This window comes from Cuculus canorus, chromosome 1, assembly GCF_017976375.1.
Source record: "Cuculus canorus isolate bCucCan1 chromosome 1, bCucCan1.pri, whole genome shotgun sequence".
Lineage (NCBI taxonomy): Eukaryota > Metazoa > Chordata > Aves > Cuculiformes > Cuculidae > Cuculus > Cuculus canorus.
The window spans coordinates 169,354,357-169,376,467 of record NC_071401.1 but is presented as its reverse complement, the minus strand read 5'-3'; positions in this window follow the sequence as shown (position 1 = coordinate 169,376,467).

Sequence of the window (22,111 nt, the reverse complement as noted above, 5' to 3'; positions counted from 1 at the left end):
ATCAGTAAATTAAATATAGATGGAAAAATACTGCAGACCAGTGTTGAGTCATGCTGAATAAATATATGAGTATGTAATAGCTTATACAAATGAAAAATTCAACATTTTGATGTTGCCAAGTTGACTCCAGCCTCAGATAATGGGTTAAAAGGTGCAAACTAAGCACATTGATTGGTGTTGTAACATCTTTAGCAAATGAGGGAAATTGAATTCGCTTTGCCTACATAACCTTTGCCTTCATTGGTTTTGCTTTATTCACATTTGGAAGTACACATCTTCTCCCAGTGTGTTTAAATAGCAGCAGGATGGAAGTAATGACTGTGCTTTCAAGGGCAGAATGCCCCTGAGTTCCATAGGAACAGGATGCTAAATTATACTAAAAATTCATAGAACATGCATGACTCAGACTGAAATTGCACATCTGAAATGTTGTTGTAATGAAAAGCATCGCTTAGTATCTTTTTATGTATAGAAAAGGCAAATCCATATTGTATTTTTTAAAAACAGATCTTACTTTCCATATTTTCTCTGGTTTAATATTCATATGAGTATTAGATATGTGTGTGATAGCACAAAACAGTGCAGACAACACTATGTCAATCTATATTTCTGTGCTAAATATGTGTATATTATTTCATATTATTTACTAACAACCATTTTATTTCAGAGATCAGAAAAATGTGGGATTTTGCTGTGTTTGAGAGCACTGATTACATTCACAATGGTGAACAGATTAACCATTTAGTTGCAGGTATCAAGGTTGTCACTCAAACTGGCAGCACCTCAGAACTGCTAAAGCTTATCAAAAATTGTCTGGATTGGAAATGACAGCCATACATGCATGAATGCGTCTGTATGGCTGCAAGATTGTTGAAGTGTGAAGTGAAGAAGTTCACTTTAGTTTATTTTTTATCATAATTACTGTATTTCATGAGGGAACATTGACTTGCCACATGATAAATACAAGGGGAAACAGAAAGAAACTTCATTCTCTTATCATCTTTGTCTCCCAAAGGTCACCACATTTGAACAAAGCGTATTTATTTCATTCCTTATGCATTTACGTAGCCATTTACTGTACTCTGTATAAGTGAAGCAGAATAATTTTTTTGCGAGACTAATTAAAAGTTGCATGGTAGAAAATGTTTTTGTGATCACAACACCGTAACGAAATTGAGCTGTCTTTACTGACGTGTGCTCCATTTACTGGGTTTTTAAAAACATATTTCCCACACTTCCAGCAGATTGTTGATTTTTAAGAGCAAAAACATAGTAAAGGTTTTCATCCTAAGCAAAGTAAATTCCTTTATGAGAGTACTTAGAACAAAAAATTGTGGTGATTTATCTCAACTCTGTTCTATTTGTTGTGCAGTTTTTTACCACTTCCTAGTTCTAGAGCATCTTAGAAAACTTGTTTGTCAAATCAAGAACAACTAAATTGCCTCTGAGTCGATAAGATCAATGCATAAACTTTATTTGTCTCCATCCAAGTGGCGTTACAGTCTCAGTTCCAGCATAAAGTGACAACGGGGCAGTTTTACCATGTTCTGAGTTTCATATCCCATGTGGAATGAGCACTTAGTGAATAGAAGAAGCCGCTAATTTATTTATATGATTTCATCATAGACCGTTAATGGAATTGAGGGTTGCTCTAAGAAAGCCTGGAAATTTTAGCACAACAGATGGAGAAAAACAAACTTTTGTTAAAAAAGGAATTAATTACATTCCCCAAGGTGAGCTCAAAACATGATTCCCAAAGACTGCCATGGGAGCAGACAGGACTTAGTTCTGTGGCTGAAATTTTTGAGAACAGAATGGTCTACAAAAGGAAGGGGACGTTTTAACTGGCACAACACTTCCAAGTGCCCATTTGGCTTCCACAGAGAATTTGGGACCTTTTCTTTTTTTTTATTCTGTTACTTTCATCTGCCTAATTAAAATGGGAGAATTAATACTGTCTGGGTATATACTCAAAGGCAACTCCTATATCTGAGCTGGCCAGTAGATGAAGTGTTGGTAATAGCAGAAGTTCATGCTATACCCCAAAGACTAAACCATGTAGCAGCTTTGATACATGCTGTCATTACAGGCGTGAGATCGGGGACTGGCCTTGCCCCTAGTACTGGTCCAGCAAGCAGCTTCAGCAATTTGTGAAACTCGTGTTAGAAAAGCAGTGATATTTGTTATTATTCTGACCATCACTGCATTGTTTTATTGATGTCATGATGGCACCTGGAAGACTTGTGCAAGATTGAGGCTCTGCTGCATGGGTGCCCAACAAACACAAAGAGAGCGCCCTGCAAAGATATCACACCATCAGTGGGGAGAGGGGAAGCAGCTCTGAAAAGACAGAGAATGCAGGAAAGGAAGATAACTCTTAATGTTCTACCTGCCATTCATGATGTGAAAAAGCGTTCCCAGGATATATTATTTTTTATTGCAAAGCTGTGACTTGTGTCTAAATCCATACACATATTTTTCCCTTCTTGGTGGCTGACCACAAGAGTGAAGACAAAAATTCTTCCCTTTCCAAATGCGTGCAAATGGCTCTGAGATATGGATAGATATGGGATTGTCAACTCCAATTAGTTGGTGAAATGACCTACTGTACTTCTCTTCTATAGGTATTACAAAAGCCGTTCCGCCCATGAATTAGGCATCAGTGAGAAGCTGAATTTAAGCCCACTATTGTATGGGAATGTCCACTCTGCTTTGCCACACTAAAGACATTCAGGCAGGCAGAACACCCTCCGCTGACTCATTAGGGCATACATTAGAGGCAAACTTGCTGCGCTCGCCATGAACCCACAGCGCTGTCTTGAATGGTAGCCCTTGGTGGATGCTTGCAGGGCAGACCGGTTCCCACAGCACCCCGCTGATCCCCTGTGAACAGATTCGCAGCTCCCCACTGGCTGCAGAAATGGATTGCTTGCCCCATCCTCACCCGCCACTGACAGCCCTCATAATAATAACCTGCCCAGGAGGGGAGGGATGGGAATGGGTTTCTGACAACTCATTAGCCTGAGATACAGTTGGTTCCTGCCAGGGATTGCCTCTACCACTGCAGAGGGAGCTGCGTGATACTGGGCAACACCAGCTCGACCCTTTTGGGGCCATTCTTTCCCCCAAAAAAGTTACTTCTGTCCTCAGAAAGGAGCATCTGCGGAGGGTGGCTCAATGAAGAATCCTGAGGAGGGGGAAAACCAGAAAAATTGGCAGCATGAGAAGTGCTGAGGAGAAAAATGAGACCAGCAGGGGGTTGTATGATACTACAATGAAACCACAGCTGCTCAGAGGGGTGGGAGGCTGCCCTTGGCTCAGGCACGCATGCACGCATCTTCTCTCTTCAGGCAGCAGTTCTGTTCTGAGGTCCTGGGTCTGATTTCTGTAGTGCTGTCTCACTTTGTCCTTTGGCTTCACCAGGACATCACAGAATCATAGAATCACTAGGTTGGAAAAGACCTCTTGGATCATCAAGTCCAACTATTCCTACCATGATCAAGGTATCAGTCTGGGAAAGAAAATCAAGAGAAGAACCAGGAAGACCCTATTTGCTTTTCAGTGCTCTCTGCAGCTTATCTTTTAAAATCCAGGTGCACTGAACTACTCTGTGATTTTTTGGACTAGTTGAGAACTACGTGTGAGATCCTGCCTGCTTCCCTGTGTTGCTGGAGTGGTAGACGGGGCACTTCTGAGCCTGGCAGAAGTGCTTTTGGGATGTAACTGGTCTATGAAAACCACCAACTAGAAGTTTCTCAGGCTGGTTTAGCAGGAGAAGATGCAGAGGGCTGTCTGTGAGGGACCAGTTCTTTCTGGCTGTCATGGAACATTTTTAACTTACCGTGAGCTTGGAGAATGATGCTTTCAAAGGAGAGATCTTCACTCAAAGTTCCAACAAGAGCAATGTGGGGTAAATTGATCACCAAAAGCAAGAGATGTCCTTGCTTCTGATGGGATTGGAGCAAGATATGGGGAATCTTAAAGGAGGTCACATATTTCTCCTTTGCTACGTATATCTCGTGTTATATCAGAGGCAATTTTCTCTGCAAACTGAAAGCCTGGACTGCATTTCCTTTAGCTGATTTTTTCAAGTTTATCTAATATGTTCAGATCAGAAAGACTGAAAGAGTTGATTTATAAAGTCATTGTCTGGCTGCATACTGGTAAACAATGACAATTTAATGAGCTATCCACAAATTTTAGTGCAGAAATGAGAAACGGCTTCACTAGGGGAAGTATTTTTCAGCACAACTTCTGAGAAACATTGTCCACTGGGCATGGTGATGGTCATTGTAAAGCAATGTCAGCAAGACCAAATTTAACAGCAAAGAAACTAAAAACCAATTCAAGCATTAAATAAGTAAATAAATGAGAAGAATCATCACAGTCTGCTGTTTCCATAGCACATCACAGTCTGCTTAGGAATGAAGACTTCCTGAACCACAACTCTCAAACTAATCAGGCACTGTGGTCAGGGAAGACTCATAGATATGGCTGAAGTTTTGGGAGGATGTAAATGACAACAAAACGACTTCTGTTTCAGGAGGGAGGGAAATAGCAAGAGATGATTCCACATGCAGTGGTCTAAAACTGTTATTATTGTTTCTGTCTTCTAAACACCCTGCCCTGTAGGCAGGACTTAAACTATGGAGAGACAGAGATATTCCAGGCACACTGGAGACATTCCAGACCTGTTAATAGTCCCCCTTAGTCATGGAAGAAGCAACATATACTAAATTGTATTAGAGGCCAATGAAAGCTTTTTAACATCATTATTAATGAATTGGAAAGGGAGAAGCATGTCAATAACATTAGTAGAAAATGTTAAATTTGATTGTGTTGCCAGCAGATAAATTGCTCAAAGACAAATGTAGAGATTAAAATGACCTGGCAGAATTTAACTCATTCAGTTTTGGGAACCATAACTGTTAAAAAGGAAGCCAAATACATTGATCTAAGTTTTACATTGCTCCTCACAACACATGCAATCTGTCCACAGAGCCAGAGGAACTGACTTCTTGCAAAAATAGAGGTCCAGCAGACATACGTCAAGGTGACATCACCTGCTGGGAAGTGACAGCTGGTACTGTCCTGCTGGCCTAAAAGACAGCTATTGATGAAAAAAAGGTGCAAAGAGAGAAAAAGAAATTAAATTAATCTAAATGAAAAGGCTGAGTGACACGAACTAAGACTGTGGTGACATACTGCTAAGTAAACAAGGCACACGTTTTCAGTCTGTGTCCTTCCCTCCAGGAAGGCTCAGTTGCTCAGAGGGAGAAACTCTGAATTTGTGAAGAAGGAATTAGGATCAGTGATGCAGACAGGAGTGCAAGTGGGGTTTTGTACACAGTAAAATGGTCTTGAGAAAGAGGCAGCGATGTAAAGCTAAAAGGCTTTCCTCTGGAAACCTTCCTCCAGAGATTTCACCAGTGTCAAGTGTTCTGGGGCAGAATCATAGTCTTGAATTGCCTTCAAGCACACAGTAGAAAGCAGAGAACAAGCTTTATTATCTGTTTCCTAGGAACTCTAGCATACCAAAGTAATATCAAAGAAACTTTCCTTGAGTACTAAAAGCTGGCTTATGCAGAAAAAACAATATGTGACTATGAAAATACACGTTCTATTGCATTTATTTAAGTGTTTTGTAAATAATGATCCACAAGAATTTTCCTTGTGGAAATTTCTTCTAGGATGGAAAATATCGATCTTCCTGGAGATGACTGTGTAGTTCTGAACTGCCTTCAAATTTGCAAGTGGTTGCACGTCTGTTGAAGACTGTTATTTAAAGTGGTTGCTGCACTTGCACACAGACTCCAGTTGATGGTGACACATCTTCCAACAGTGTAGCCATAACTAGAAAAAAACGGCTTTACTTTGAAGTTCATTTTCAGCACTGAATTTGCAATAGACTCAAAAAGGCTCAGGGAAAAGGAGATACAAAACTTGACTGGGCCAAAAGAGACATAGTCCAAAGGCGCAAAGATTTCAGCGTTGCATTTCAGAGCCACTGTATTGGTTGCAGCATCCCAGTGACACAGGTATCTAAAATTCTCGAATAAAATACCTACACCAATATTACCCTCAATGTAATCCAGACCATAGATTTGCAAGTGAGGTGGAGCATGATATTAGAAGCTGAAAGTGCCTGATGAAATGCAGCAGTCTGGAGGGAAGTGCGTTAGCAGGAATCCACAGAGGAGTAGGATCTGTTAGAGGAGATTGATGCTAAGGGCCAGCAAATCTGCAAATGCAACGAACAGCAGCTCATCCGAGGTTCCTCAGGGCAAAGGAAGAAGCTGATGTTACTTTTCCTAGTGCATGAACAGCTCCACTTTCTGGATGTGTGTTCACATAGAAGTATACATGACAAGGAAAAAATGAGTCTTCCCACTTTATGACATGGAAGCTATATATAGAATAGGTTTTAATACTGTTTGTAAAGCTTTCTCAGTAAGCCATTTCGATATGTTTCACTGAAACTACTTTTCAATGGGAAAACAAACATGTAAAGAAAAACAAGAGGATGTTTTTCCAACTCTTCAGGAGATGTTTTTGGCTTTTGTACACTTCCTTCCAGGCCCATTAAACACTCTTTCCCAAAGTCAACGCGCTTGTTTCACTGCAGCAGGCTAAATGAGTCCAGAGAAACAGACAGATCTATGTTCTCTGTGCCATTTCTGACCTCACTTATAATGTTTAGATACCTCAGATATTTCTCTGTCAAGTTGTCTGAAGGTAAGGACTGTTAATCACATCTGTAAACCGAAGCATGGCCAAATCTTTACACGTGTAAAATATCTTCTCATTATATAGAAATAGTTTATAGACTGCTCTGAGTACAAGGCAAATAACTCACCAGAACAACAGAAATAGTATATACAAGCCTCTTAGCCTTGATGATCTTGTTTGGCAACAGATGTCTGAATTTCTTGGCTGGATTACTTGAAAGTAACAAAATTAAATACTGTCTGTTGTTCATCAGCTGGGAGATTTATTCTAAGCACTCTACTCCAGTCCAAAAACATCTGCAGATATATGAGGAAAAGAAGGCAAAATAGCATATGAAGGAGATTTAACTCTCTTCAAGATAAATGCAAATGAAGGGTTTCTGGCTAGCTTGGGAAATCCCTACTCATGGATATCGATGCTGGAGACTGAACAAGGACAATATGAGCATACATTTCCAAGAACATCCGTGTCACCCAGAGCTGCAAAACTGAGAGGTATCCATGATTATATTCAGGAAACACAATAAATTGCTGTTTAGTACTTATATAGAAAAATGTCAAGAAATCAGATCAGGATCCAGATTCTCATGTGCTAGGCTGAATTTGCACATATGAAGACACACTATTCCCCTACTGAAAGCTTGAATTTCTCTCATTAAACTATACTTGAGATGTATGGAACATACTAAGCTGATCGGATCCGTGGATGCATGGGTTTGAGTGCCATTTGACACATTTTCAGACCGATCAAGTTCCATCCATTCTTTGTGCACTCCTGCTGAGTCAGCAAATCCCTAGATAAATGCGTGCAACACACTGCTGAGTGGAAGGCTCACGTATTTCATTTCCTCCAGTGTTCCCTGCATCATGTCTGTACCTCGGTCAGAGGCAGTGCTGCTCTAAGCCCTGCAGTTGCCTGGTCCATGATCTATGAGGTCTGGCAATTGGAGATCTGGATTTAGGGAGCCGCCAGAGCAGTGTGTCACAGCCACGGTGTAAACCTCACAAGGTTTTATTTTCCTGGACACTTGCTTTGTTTTCCATTTAGAAGTATTTCTCAGGGGGATTTTGCCATATCCCTGTATGGGTGCTGGGCTTCCTGACCTCCCACTCATCAGGGAGGCTGCATCTTCCCAGGCTGCTCTAGAGCACAGGCTGCTCCAGTCACTGCAGATGTACAAGGTTGTCCCACAAGCCCATATTTCTGAACAGGTTGGCCAGACCTGTGGTCAGCAGGGTCTTCAGGCAGACTCCCTTCCTGCTGCAGCTGACTGCCACTGCCCTCCCAGGCACATCAACCCACCTGCAAGTGCTAACGCCCATTGCACAACCCCAGGCATACCATATTTTTTAATATGTTCAGGGATAGATGTTGAAATGTGCAGTTTTTTAAGTTACTGGCCATTTTTGTTTGAAGCATCTGCTGTACTGTGTGTTTTCTTGCTATCTCTTATTCCCTCAAACAAGGACGAAGACAAAGTTTTGTGAGCCAAGTCTAATCCCATTTACATCATGATGTTAACTCCTGTATTACTAGTTCAAAGCACATGTCCAAATTTAGAAGCAAGACTAATACAACCTCAGGCTTAGCGCTCATCAGATCTCACTAATGAAGCATGTTCAGACCTGGTCAGTACTGGATGGAAAGCTGTCAAAAAATTATCTGCCTTAGCTGCGAGTGATCTCAGAGACTGCAGGGGATACGCTTCTCTCAGTAATCAACTACTGTCCCGGCCACACTTCGCTTGGCAGTTTTGAACATCTGGAGCAGAGTGTGGCTTAGTTACATGCACAGTACTTCACATGCATTTTTCCATGTGTAGAGGGAAAGCCAGCCTGATCTTGAAGACCAGTACAGGAATATTTGTCATTTAAAACTCCATATTTCTGTCTGGAGGACAGAGAGGGCTTTGATGCTACACAACATGTGTACTGACCGTCTGCACAGTGCCCTCCCTTGAAGACATAATGAAAATGCTGATGGTTTGGGCTGGGCTGGTGCAGGTGATCATTTATCATCAGTAAAATACTGATACATTTTTTGCTAGGGAAAGGATGATAATTGAGGCATCAAGCTCCAAAGAGAATGATCTTCTTATTCTTTGTCCTCCTTATCCACCTGATCCCTACACTCATTTGTCCCTGCTGCTGTTATACATTTCTCACATTGGCATGAAACTCAACATGGTTTTAATGGCTAGTGTGAGACCAACAAATGACTTCTCCCCAGTAAGAAAGTACTCTTCCAAAACTCAGTGTCTTCACAATCGTCAATGACCAATTTACAATTAAGACTTTAAATGCCCAACCTTTCTCAGGGGTCTGAGAGCAAAGGGCCATTTCAAGTATCTCAGATGAGTACTTCTATAGCCGCGGTGGGAAACCAAGAAAAAGAAGGAGAAGGTCTTAGTGACATTGGTAGTTTGCCACGGCACTGGTAAATTAGCTTAGCTCTTTCCCTGGTATAGTAGGATTTCAGCAATAATCCTGTACATAGCATGTATCAAAACTTCTTGACTGCTGCAGGGGAAGAAAATCTTGGCTGGGGCAAGTACCATCCACCTTCAGGCTTTCCAAACAGAGACATCATTATGGTTCCGGTAAGATGTCAAACTATCACCCTTAAAGATTGTTGGGCTTGGTGATAACTTTTCCAGTGTTGATTCCTCCACCTGCTCTGCTCTGGCCATGTGCCCTTCAGGAGAAACTGCCTAATTTGACGAGCATTGTTGTAAATCCTTGCTGTGCCAGGGAAGCAGCAGCCCATCAGTGTGGCATGTCACCAGCACTGTGGGATGCCACTGGCACTGTGGGATGATCCAGCACCTTTTCAAGCCGCAGGAGGGAGCTTGGAAAGTGCGTGAGCGAGATCCGTCACCCTGGTCCCTACTCCATCCCCTTGCCCCTCAGGTGGACTCCCCCAGCCTCTCAGCCCACCACACATGCAGTCTCCTTTTGTAGACCTGTCAGTCAGGATAACGTCCTTGACCAGGCAAATCACAGCCACTTTTCAGCTGGAAATAATGCTCGAGCCACAACACGGCATTGTGCTCAAAGCGGATTACACAAGCAGGGCTGTCTGCCTGGCATGATATTATTATGTCAATAAGACTTTTCTTTCTCCCGGAAAACGTAAGCTCTGTCATCTTTTAACAAAGAAACCCAATGCCAACCTGCTGCCAGCCGGCACTTTTAGCAAACCACTGCTGCTTTTCTTGGGAAGCACTAACAACTATGGCTTGATCATGACAAAAGTGTCAGGGGCTCCAGTGGGGACAGAGGGGAGAACTGCTTCAGTGGTTCAGATTCCTCTTTCCAAATCCAAAACAACAACAAAAAAAAAAGGATTCCTGTGAGCAAAACAGCCCTGATACATCCCCCTGCCCTGATGCAAACCCCTGTCCTGATGGAAAGCCCCTTCATGTCAGCAGAAAGCCCTCGGTCAGCAGGTGTGTGCAGCACAGACAGCCCACGGATGGTGGTGTTTGTGTCCCTGTGGCACCAATGTGCTCCATGTCTGGAGCTGATGGTGAGGCAGGAGGAGGAGGGGACAAGGTTGTAGCAGCAGAAAATACCACATGCCAAGAAATATCTTTTGCTATTTCAAGGCTGCATTTCTTGCTGCTCCCAAATGCTGTGGAGACCTTCCCTGCTGGCTGACAGGCAGCCAGTGATAGAAAAAATATCTCCCCAGGTCAGCTTATTCCTCTTGGTCCTTGAGTTGGTTGCATTCAACAACTTCTAGATGCATTTTTCCCCCTGAAGCAATGTTGCACCACCATTGCCTTGCACCCTTTGTTACCTTTGGCTTGATCTGGACTATTTATTTCTCATGACATAATTCCAATCAAGTTTCAGAGCGCTTGATTCGTGTAAAGCGGCATGAAAAGGCTGTCGCTGCTGTGCCTACTGATTGTAAATTAAACCAAACATGATTCCATATGGCTACATCAATCTGTCATGTTCGCCCATCTGTGTTTTGCCTACCAGTTAAATTCATCTATCATTAAAATAAATCCATTTCAAAAAAAGAGAGAGTGAGGCCATTTGTTAGGTTAAGTTGAGTTTAATTTGAGATGCCTGCTTAGACCTAACCAAGGAAATTTGCGAGCAGCATTCCCAGCCCATACGGAGAAATATACCTGTCTTCACAGATATTGAATATATCTGCTTGCACAGGAGGGCTGGAAGATAAGTTGGAAACATACCCAGCTATTGCAGGAAGATTGTCTGAGGGACAGTCTAGTCATATTTGGGTTTGTGCATGCCAAGAGAAACCTTGTTGAAATCAGTGTGGGGCATTGATATAAATCTAGTGTATGTCTCATTAGGAGGCAGCGTGTTCCAACATGGTAAGTCACCCTAGGTCCCATTTTCAAAGGTGGAAGAGGCAGTAGAAGAGGCCAAGATTTACTCGTGCCTATCAACGTCTGGAAATAGATGTGCTGACAGTACAGAGTCTATGCTCTTTAAGGTAGATTTTTTCCCATCTTTCTCTGTTGTTCATCTATGGTTTGTATTTCCAGAGAATAGTCTTCTTCCCTGTTTGAGATCTAATACTAAATCTTACCATCTCTGCTGGCCTGGAAGTCTCTCCTTCTCCTTCATCAAATTTAGTTTTCTCAGCACTGCTCCTTATACAAGGTGATGCCACTGGCATTTCCTAATTTGATGCTCACTTGCTGCCTTCTGTGTGGTACCTACTCTCTCTGGGTTAGTGTTTGTGAACTTGTTTGCATACCTTCCCTTGCAAATAGAAAGGGCTTGGAGCCCTCACAGAAGCAAGAAGTGCTGATTCCCTTGAGATGGAGCATGTACACGATGCAGCCAAGCACCAGTACTCCTATGGGTTCCTGTCTTGCAGCAGTGTTTGTAGTATCTCCAGGCACCCACCACCTTCCAGACATGAGGAGGTGACCCAGAACTGGGACAGAGATGCTGTGTGTACAGTGGAATAAATCCTTGACGTTCTGAACATGAATAAACCAGTCAGCTGTAGTTCATTACCACCTTAGTCATTACTCTGCAAATATTTGGACTTATGCCAGAATTCATCAACATATTTCTGGATTCCAGGAGTGTCAAGAATTCATACCAGCTGTTCATTAGTCACTGCTCACCACTCAACTTGCTCACGCAAGGAAACATTGATGTTTGTTTAGAGAATCAGAAACCGCGCTGGCTCGTCCACCAAGCACCCTGGTCACAAAAGTTCATTAGTGGAACATGGTAGCTAACATTTTGCAGGACATCCAGAGCTGGAAAATTATTTGCCCAGATAGTCAGCTAATGTTTTAACATATGCCTCAGACTCATTTCCCAAAACAACACACTCTGAGGGGCTCTGACCAGGGGATCCACAGAGCGCTGGTATGAGGCTCCAGCCTGTCATTTAATTGTGCTCGAAGCCTTTTTATGTGGCTACATGGCATTTTGGGGTTACTTCAGGGCCTAAAGTCCACATTGAACAAGTCTCTTGGGCAGGGCCCCAGAATCAGCTTCTACTTCATTGCATTGCTACATCTGTCTCTGTCTCAAGAGATGACCTGAGCTTCGCTCGGGTTCACTTGGCCTTCCTTGATGATGAGCCTCATAGGCTGCAGTGACTGTAAGCAGAAGCCAACTGCTTCTCAGTGAGGGCACCCATTCGACCAGACCAGCCTCAAAACTTACCATCACCCAGTGATGGGGCCGGTGTTCTTTGAAAGAAGAGGGGAAGAAGAGGTGAAGCAACGTGATGAAAACAGGATTCTTGGGTCCACTGCAGATGTACATCAAAGTCTCCAGTACGGGACTCAACATGCAGGCCTTGCACAGGCATATTCCACAAACACTTGCACATGCCTGTGAGGCTTTTCTTGAAATTGAAGAGACCGCAGCAGCTGCTTCTTTCATATTGTGATCCAAAACAAGCACAAGGCCATATCCCAGCAACTCTGCTGTGCCCGTCTTAGCCAAAGCTGCTGTCAGCCTTCAGTTACCGCAGAGTGGTAATCTCAGCTGGGACATGCTTCTCCCGTCTGCTGGTCCTGGATGATTCCCCTCCTCAAAGATAGCCCTTTACTGGCTTTGTTTAGTACCGGCATCTCTTTTCTCTTGTTTCACATGGTCCTTCAGTATCACAGACTGATATCTGCGGCGCTGGCTTACTGCTGAGCACCACCCAGGGAAACAAACTTGTGCAAATGGGCACACAACTCAGCTCAGCTTCTTTACCTTTGATATGGGCATCCATGTGCCAGCAGGATGACACCTTCTGCCCTGGACCTCCCAGGAATATTCAAAGAGAGTGACTTCTAAGAGATCTCTTTATGTCGGGAGAGTGTGCTCCAACAGGCAACATTGCCTGGTTCTGGTATTTTGGGTTGGATGTTTGTAGGTGTTGATCATTCACAATAGGCAGGTTTGGCTCTAGATCGAATGTCACCAGCATCTAGAAGTCTACCATAATCTCACTTGTGCCGTCACTTGAGAGATCTCAAGTGAAATTACTGAGGAGAAACTAAGTGGTAAATGTGGAGTCCAGTGTACTAAATATTTGTGCAGACAAAAGGGAATTGCCTCTATTACAGGGAGATAAAGAAGATACGAACATAGAATATAACTAAATGGTTTATTTTCTCCATTTAGTCAAAAGGAAAGCTTGAATTTCCCTAGAAAGGACAAAACAAAGAAAAAAGCACAGCCCAAGGGAAGGGAGGAAAGAAAGCCATTAAAAAACCAGAAGGCAGTATTTCCCATTATGAAAGGGTTTTTTTTTAGACATAATGCTCAGAACTACATTATTACAAGATTTCTTGACAAATCTTAGAGCTGACAGAAAATCTTTGACATAATTCAGTTAATATTAGAAAAGGTCTTTGGAACAAGCCAGCACAAGCTTTAAACTTTTAACTTAAGATGAATTAAAATTCTTACAATGAGAGCCTGTAAAGACAGCGCATGTCCCAGCAACATCATGACTGTTACAGTTGAAATGTGGACATATGTAAACTGGTTGCTGGGCTTTGTGGATTGTGCTTTCTAAAATAATCTTGAAAATTTTCTAGGGAAAAGAAACCCCAACTGTGTTTCATATCCGTTCTTGCTTTCAAAACTCCAAGGAACCATTGCTGCTCACTGAACACTAAAATCTGGTGTCAGACAGTTCAGTCTCAAGTCCCCCAGACATTGCTTTTCACAAAATACAGAGCTTCTGTGCATAAAAAGCCACAGACAAACCCATATAATTACTCACTGAAAAAAACTTCATCCCAAAATAGAAAATATAATTCACTGCACTGAAGATGAAGGCTAGAGACTAACCCTTCAAAACTGCCATCTAATGAGGCACTGCTGACTTTTCTCTAGACTGTTTTGAACTTGCGCTCTTGGTTCTGCTTCTACCTTCCTTTGCAGGCAGGCATAATTTGATTACTTTCATTGTCTCTGTTCATAAATTGTAGAAATAATGGGCTACACAGCTTTTCAAAGAGTAGTGAAGTTTGCTCAGATTTAGTCATGTATTGCTGCGGCAACGGGGAACATGCTGTCTGTTAAATAAAACAGCAGGTCAAAATTATTTTCTGTTGGAACATTTCAGAACAGAATTTTTAGTGAACTAGATTAAAAAAACTTGATCTCAGGCAAGTATAAAACTTTTTATTTCAGCTCAGAAAAAAACAAGTGATTATGGTCTTGTTTCATCCTTTCCTCTGGCCTTTCTACACTAGAAAGGCTATAGTGTAAGGGAGACAGTTCAGTTTAGATCAGCAAACATGAAGACAATGTTTCTTTATATATTGGGGATGAGAAGATAAAGAAAAATGAACACTTTAACTCACTTTAAACCATTGCAAACCCCAAAACTTGTTCTGCTTCCATCCAGTCCATAAAGAGAAACCATGGTTTGAAATGTGCTTAGAAATTACAAATTATTTTCTTATAAAGCCACCGACATCTCAAACACATCGATGTGATTTTATCAAACAAGAAATCCTTTTTCATCTGGCCTCATTAGACACTAGCACTGCCCTGGCAGTCCTCTGCTAGATAACCATATTGAGCTGCTGGCTTCATGCTTTTTTCCATTCTCCCTTTCATCTCTTTCTTCTCTCCTTTGTTCTTCAGTGGGTTTCTGAACAGCAGCTTGTTTTTCTTGGCTGCCTTTCAGGAACGTCAGTCAATATTGGATCACTGGATCTCATCTTCTTTGATTTCAAACCTATTTTAAACCCATTAAAAATCAGAGCCATTTGTCCTGTGGTGTTTCCACTCCTGTCTGGTTTCCAGAATCTCAGACCTATTTAGGCAAGGACAGTAAGGTGCCCAAACACCTCCCAGTTTGTGATCTGAGATTTGTCCTGGCTGTCCCCTCACTTGCAGGGCACAGTGCGAGTGCAGCACTGTGAGGCTGCTGGAGCTCATGGCTGGACCCCGGCAAGAAAAAGAGACCTGGCGGCACCCTGTGCGCCTGCCAGGGTGGTTAGAAATCCCCTCCCCAAAGCAGCAGGTTTCCAAGATGCACTAAGGATGGATAGGATTTGAATCTGTTACTTCAGTCAATAGACTCCTGTAGACTCTTCTGTCCAGGTGCCAATAGCGGGGTTAGGATATCACTGGCCTACAGGCACTGCAAGAACTCTTTCCCACCACCCAGATCTGCAGAGGTCCATGGAGGACATAGGGAGAATTTTGTTACCTCCTTGCACTCCGTTACTCTTGGGAATTCCTCCCCTTACCAAAGGCAAGGTAAAGCCCAGGCCTCCAGCCTGGCTGCAAGATCATTTCGCTGCTGAACTTCTGACATCCACGACTCTCCTCAGTCCTCACAGTCACTCCAGCTGTTAGAAATGTCTAAATTTATCCTTTTTGAAATACGAGTAAGTGGCTTCTTATCGGCTTGTATCTTTCCAGATGTGTGGGGATCTCATCTGTCAGGAATGTATTTAGAATTTTGTCCAATGCCAAAATTGCAAAGCTATAAAAAATATTCCCCGCCTTACTAACTCCCAGACCATTCTGCATTTTCCTCTTAATCATTGCTTATCTCTCTTCAAGCTTTTCCGCTGTTTTCTGTTTTTAAACCGAGTAAGGACATTATCTCAGTGATAATTCAGTCATTCAGTGTCCCATCTCTGAGAATGGCTGAGACCTGGTGAAGAGCCAAGTAAGCCCAGAATGGAAAACTATGAAATTATTTGACCACAGTTAGAGATATTCCCTGGAGTTTAGTGTCTGCTTTTGTCTTAAAAAAAGTTTTGATCCTGTCTACTGCTACAGACCATTCATTCATACTCAACTATGTATGTGTTTATTTGCCTCCCTTAAAAATCTTAGCTCTGCAGGCCAGCACGTTCTGTTTTGTGGTCTATAAAGATACAGAAACTGGAAGTGGAAAAAGGAGTCTCTCGTCTATCTCACTTTTCTATGATATTCCTTATTATTATGTATTTTTATTATATGTATTACTATTATTATGGTTTTTTAATGAAGACGGACATCCTCTAAACTTCTTTCGTTTCATTTTTCCTGACATTTGGTTATGATTTTCTTTTGCTCAGCAGCGCTGTACATTGTACTGCTTCAAACAACTATACCACGACTCATTTTCCATCAGTATACTGTCAGTATTTCTCTCCAGCTTTTGTTCAGCTAGATCAGACTTAGTTCTCTGTCCGTCTAGTAGAGGTCTGTCCTCCCACTTTGATTCCTTCTGCTCTTGTACAAGTTCCTTCACTGTCCCAGCATCTTTCCAACAGTGGGGTTCCCAAGGCTGTAAACAATCTTCTAGGTCCTGTCTAAGGAGTTTTTCTAGTACAGAAAAGATCTTAGGGCATAAGGAACATTAATTCATTGCCTGTGTTGTTGGTAGGTGGTGAGCCCAATCCCCCATGCATCGTAAAACCAGGGCTAAAGGACTAGGGTTGAAAGGCTTAGCGGCGCTTCAATGAGTAGGAATGCAATTTCCACTGGTACTGAGGTCACAAATAGCAGTGTCACAAAGCTGAGTGTCCTGTCATCTGCTTTTTAGGCATCTTGCCACCTTCTTGTCTGTATTGCCTTGAGTTAGTTGTCTGGGGTCCCTGTAAGGGGATGGAGAGAGCTAAGTGCCTAAGAATGGGACTGTGGGATTCAGGGGGCATTAGAGAGTCAGGACATAAGCAAGTAATCCCTCATGTTAGATGGATCAGTAGATCAAAGCAGCATCTATCCTACATGCGTCCAAGTGTTTTTCTTTGGACTGTAACTTCCCTATCGTGCATGTGGCTTATAGCTGCCCAAAGGACCAGTTGTTCATATGAACTTATATGTGCCCCTGGGTACTGCAGTGCTGCTCATGCTCACCTGGAGTAGAGTGTCCAGTTTAGTAGCATTTGAAGGAAGCCAGAACTGCTTTGCAAATCCAACCAGTGAGCAATAAGTGGAAATTACTGGGGAAATTGTTTACTACTACTCCTGAAGTGCCAAGACTACTCCTATGATTGTCTTTTGGAGATTGTATGGGCATAGTGATGTAAACATGCCACTGCACTGCCACATTGTTTTTAGGTGTGAAGCACAAATCACAAGTCTGGTCTCTGTAACACTCTCTTACATGCAAAACTTTAGGCACAAAACTCCACCACCCTCAGTGGGATTACACAGTAGGTCAAGACAAGGATGTGGGTAAGGCTCTGAAGAGCTGGAACCTGGCTTGGGAAATTTGGAAAGGTATGCCGCCACTGCGATACTGTGCTTGTCAAGCAAAGGAGGAATTTCAAGGCTATCAATAGGACAGTTTCCAAGAGGTCTAGACTAATTTTATAAAGACAGGAAACATGAAGAGTGATTGTCTCACATTTTTTAGTTCCACACATTACTTGGCTTTTGGACTCCCTTATAGCACAAAGTAAGGAATGTTAAAATTACGTAGAAAAGTATGGTCTGTCATGCTTGATCATTTTCCTTATTATTTGATTGTCCAATATTCTTTAGAAGTAATTTCTGACATACAATCTTACACTAATTTCGTAAAAGAGATACCAGCAGAGAAGGAATGAGAGAAAAGAAAGAGGTGGAAATGCAGAGAATGGGTATGAATGGCAGGTCAGGGAGGAGAAGTTAGAATTCAGGTGTAAGCTATAGGGGTAGGAAGGGTGCAGTGAACAGGAGGGAATTAAAGATGATGATGGCAGGAAGTAAGGAAGGAATGTAGGCTGCACCATGGAAAAGCAGAGAGAGAGTTTGAGACTCAAGAAGAACTAACAGCAAGGAAGAAAACAAGAAGAGGAGATCAAGAAAAGACACAACAGAAATGAAAGCTCTTTTTTTTTTATTTTACAGACCAAACAGACCAAATGTTTTCTCCCTAATGTTGATGGTATATGTTTCAGCTGATCATTTCAGGTCAAGGAAAAAAAAATCCCTGTCAAAGCTTTCATTCACTGAAAGATGCAGTTTAAAATAGCTGAAAATATTAGTGAATTAAGCACACAGATTTGGCTATAACAAGAAATAATTATTTGGAAATGCTGGCATAACCCTTTTCATAATATCCACAGAAACTTTTATTACTCATTTGTGATAAAGGCAGAAGTTTACAGCCAAGAAGTAGGAGTATCAAACTGCTACTGGTGTCATCCCAGTAGAAAAAGCAGTCCATCCAGGATGCATCCTTCAGGATGCAGGAAATCATGGTTCAAGCCCCTTCTCTACCTGCAGGCATTTGCACCTATTTCCTTATGATACTGCTCCAGAGTATGGTGGGTGTATTGCTGTGTGCTGCTTTTGCTTGCTTCTGCTGGCACAGTGCCTCTTTGCATACACACTTACTTTGCACTTGGATATATATCCTTGAGAAGATGAGCCATTCTTCCTAGTCCAGTGCCTAAGCCGCCCTTTCATGCACAATATCAGGGCTGCAGCCTGCAGTGAAATTTGCTAAGCAAATCTGAAAGAGCAAGAAAAAAAAATCATTGAGAACAATTCAATAGTCTACAATAGCTGGTTGGTTAGGTTGCTTTCATGAGAAGGCTTAATTCTGCCCAAGACTCAAACTCAAACCAATACTTTACTGCTCATGGGTGAGAGAATCTTTCATTCCTTCAGCTGCTTTAGGAACCTGGCATTTCAGTATGCTGAAAATGGCAAATAGAGACCCTAGCCAGTGATAACATCTAAGGATATAAAGAAAGGCCAGATCTGGTGGTTCCTTCTGCCCTTATGTAGGACACAGTCAAAACAGGTGACTTCTCAGTGGTGCCCAAAGCCCATTTGCAGAAGTGTACTGGGCATTTAAAGCCTCACAGCCCTACAGCAGTTATACCCTCTGGTCCTTCTGTTAGTTTATCGTATCAGCCTCTGTCTATGTTGGTTAAGAGGAGGCTGTGCATAGTGAAGCTGGCTCAGCTTCTCTTTCTCCTCTGAGACCTCTTCCTAAACCTCTTGAGTAAAGGCTCATATCTAGTGTGTCCTCTGATAACAATCTGTAATTTTACTGGTATGTACTGCAAAATGTCTCCAGGTCCCCATGTTCCTTCTGGATGTCGTGGAATCAGCGGCATGCATACCATGGCCTGGAAATCTGAGATGCTCTGAGGATGATGGAGATCCCCCAGAGGACTCCCTCAAAGGAGATCAGGCTTCTTTCTGGCTGATCTGATATTTCATGCCTTCACTGCAGCCTGCAGCATTGTTTAAAGGTACAAAAACTAACTGTAAGCTAGAACTTAATACAGGCTAATTTAGCTTAATTGCTCAATTTTCAACCACAGCAAAAGTTATGAGGCACCTGGCATCTTTAACATATGCGAAATAAGGCAGCTGGGAAATACTTAGACTGTTTGCCTGGCTCTCTTCCCACTCTGTACGTGTCCTACATCCATGGACACACTGAACAACCAGGACTACTGTGTTTAACTACCTATAAAAACTGATGTTTAAAAGTTGCCTAGTGATCCAAGCTTGAAAGCAGCCAAAGGGTGACTAGGCTAAAAGCAGACTCACATGCATGAGCTACGTGAATCCATAGCTCTGATACACTATGCTGCCACCATAATACAGGCACAGCACATTCCACATTTACAGAGCTCTTTTAGTTTAAAGAGCGAAGTGGTCTTCCATTTACACTTACAAGAAGCTTATTAATTTGATGATATTATAGTGTCCAGCTAATTTGCTACATGTGTGTTAGATATACAGAAGAAATTCCTATTTTAAGGTGTGTTTTCCACTATAAATTATGCCAGCATTCAGCAATACTCACTCCCAGTAACCTACAGCAAGAAGTCTGGCTGTAACGAGTGCACCTAGACTAGCACAAGCTCTTCCTGGCACAAAGTCTTTCTACTGGATCCCAATGCGATGAGTTTTAGTGTACACATTTTCTTACACATCAGTCTCATGTGGGTCCAGGAATGATAAATATGAAATGACTTTGTCCTCTGCCTATCAAAAGATAGGAGATTGTTGTCAGAGACCAGAAATAGCCATAATGTCACCCGTGTGTACATCCAGCAGAAAGCAAGACAAAGTCTAGAATGGGTGGAACGGCTGCCAAGATCTGATATCAAAAGCAACATCTAAGCTGACATTTTGATACTAGGAAAAGGGGCATGAGGATAGACAGATTTCTCTAACATGCTGGAGGTTATGATTTTAAAGACAGCCTTGTGGTTTGATCAAGAGTGTCATCTCTTTACCCTGTATATTATTCACACTCTCCTGAATACATGTAAACTACCTCAGATGTTTCTTTTTCTAGTAGGGATACTTAAGTCCCCTCAGGCGTAAAGATCATAATAAGTACTAATGATGATATTGTATAGCATGCATTACTTTTTTAAATTTACCTGCAGAGATGTTAATAAGTTTGCATAGGGAGAAATAAAAGTGTAGCCAAATTCAGTCCCAGTCTGTGCATGAGAACTCTTTCTCCAGATAATATATCATGACTTACATGAGCCTAAAAAGAAGCATGACCAGCATACCAAGGTTTCTCTGTGCCTGTGTGCTTGCATGGGTATCCTCTTCTGTGCCCGAGAAGTTTCAGCATATCTCCAAACTGCATTTTTCTCATTCCCAATATACATACTTTGCCTTGCAAATCCCTATATGCTGGCTGTAAAAACAGTGTTTTGAACCCTGAGCTAACAGAACAAAAGATGACATTGAGCCAACAGGACAAATTACATCTTTTTGCATCTTCCAGCAGCACAGAAGCCATAACGTGACCGCACCATCAGATCCAGTGCCTGGTGCTCCACCATATCAATGCTGCCACATTCCCTTTCTCTTAGCAGGAAGTGTCTCTGTGTGACACTTCCACTCGCAAGTGGACAAAAGGACCAAGCTACACAACACTGAATTAAGACATTGTGTGTCTGGGAATAATGGAGGGCTTTTTCTTAGACTCCCACGGAAAGGAGCAGCATTAGCAGGAAGCCATCTAGCAACGGGCACCTTCCACCATGCTAGCTCTTATCTGACTGCACAGGTAACAAGACCAGAACTGATAAAAGTGACTGTGTGATCAAACTGACGTCCCAAAGAGAGATTCAAAAGCAAAGAAATCATCACACATTTCTTGCTAGAAAGCAAAGGAGGCAAGGAGTTGGCAGGAGAAAGGCCAAGGTTTTACAGCTCTGCTTGAATTTCAGTGTCTGTTTTTTTTGATGTCCCAGCAGAGACCACAGGAGGGTGCACGCAGATTGTAGGTATTCACACTGCATGCACTAGTTTTAGATGCCTGAAAACAGGGACATGGTAGTGTGCCTGAAAGTCTTGGTGGCAAGGTGACACTCTCAATCACCATCAAAACTTTCTGCTGTTTCTGGCATGCTGAAATCAGCAATTTATTTGCAATAACTGCTCTTACTGTCATGCCTGGGTCGTGTTCAAAGGAGTAGTTTTTAGGCTGTTCTGTGTTGCATCCAGCGCATGCCTGCGCTTCACCGATACTGAGAGACTTGAGTGGTGCATGCTAGTTGGTTTTATACTGTAAAGTATGGCCTGGAGGCTTCCTCTAAACCCAATTAACCTGAAATCCATGCTGTGTGCCTGCAACTAGGTCCTGAGGAACAGTCAGAGCAGGACATCCATGAGGCCCCACTTACGTAGCCATACTCTGCGTTTCCCAGGCAGCCACCAGGTCCACCTTCAGAGCATCCCTCCATGAAACAGGCATCTGCAAAGACGGTGGCAGGACATCAAGTCCACTGTGGCTGAAGCTACTAAGGAGCCAGGCTTTCATGCCAGCATAGGCACAATCACTAGACGAAAGGATATTTGTGAGACAGGGATGGTATTGTCCTCTGAGCCAGGGCTCTGGCTCCTTTGGGTTATTCCTGGTGTCCTACCTGCAGATATTTTGTTTTTGAAAGAGAAGAGTGGCAATGGACCTTCTGCAACACACTTCTCTGTCA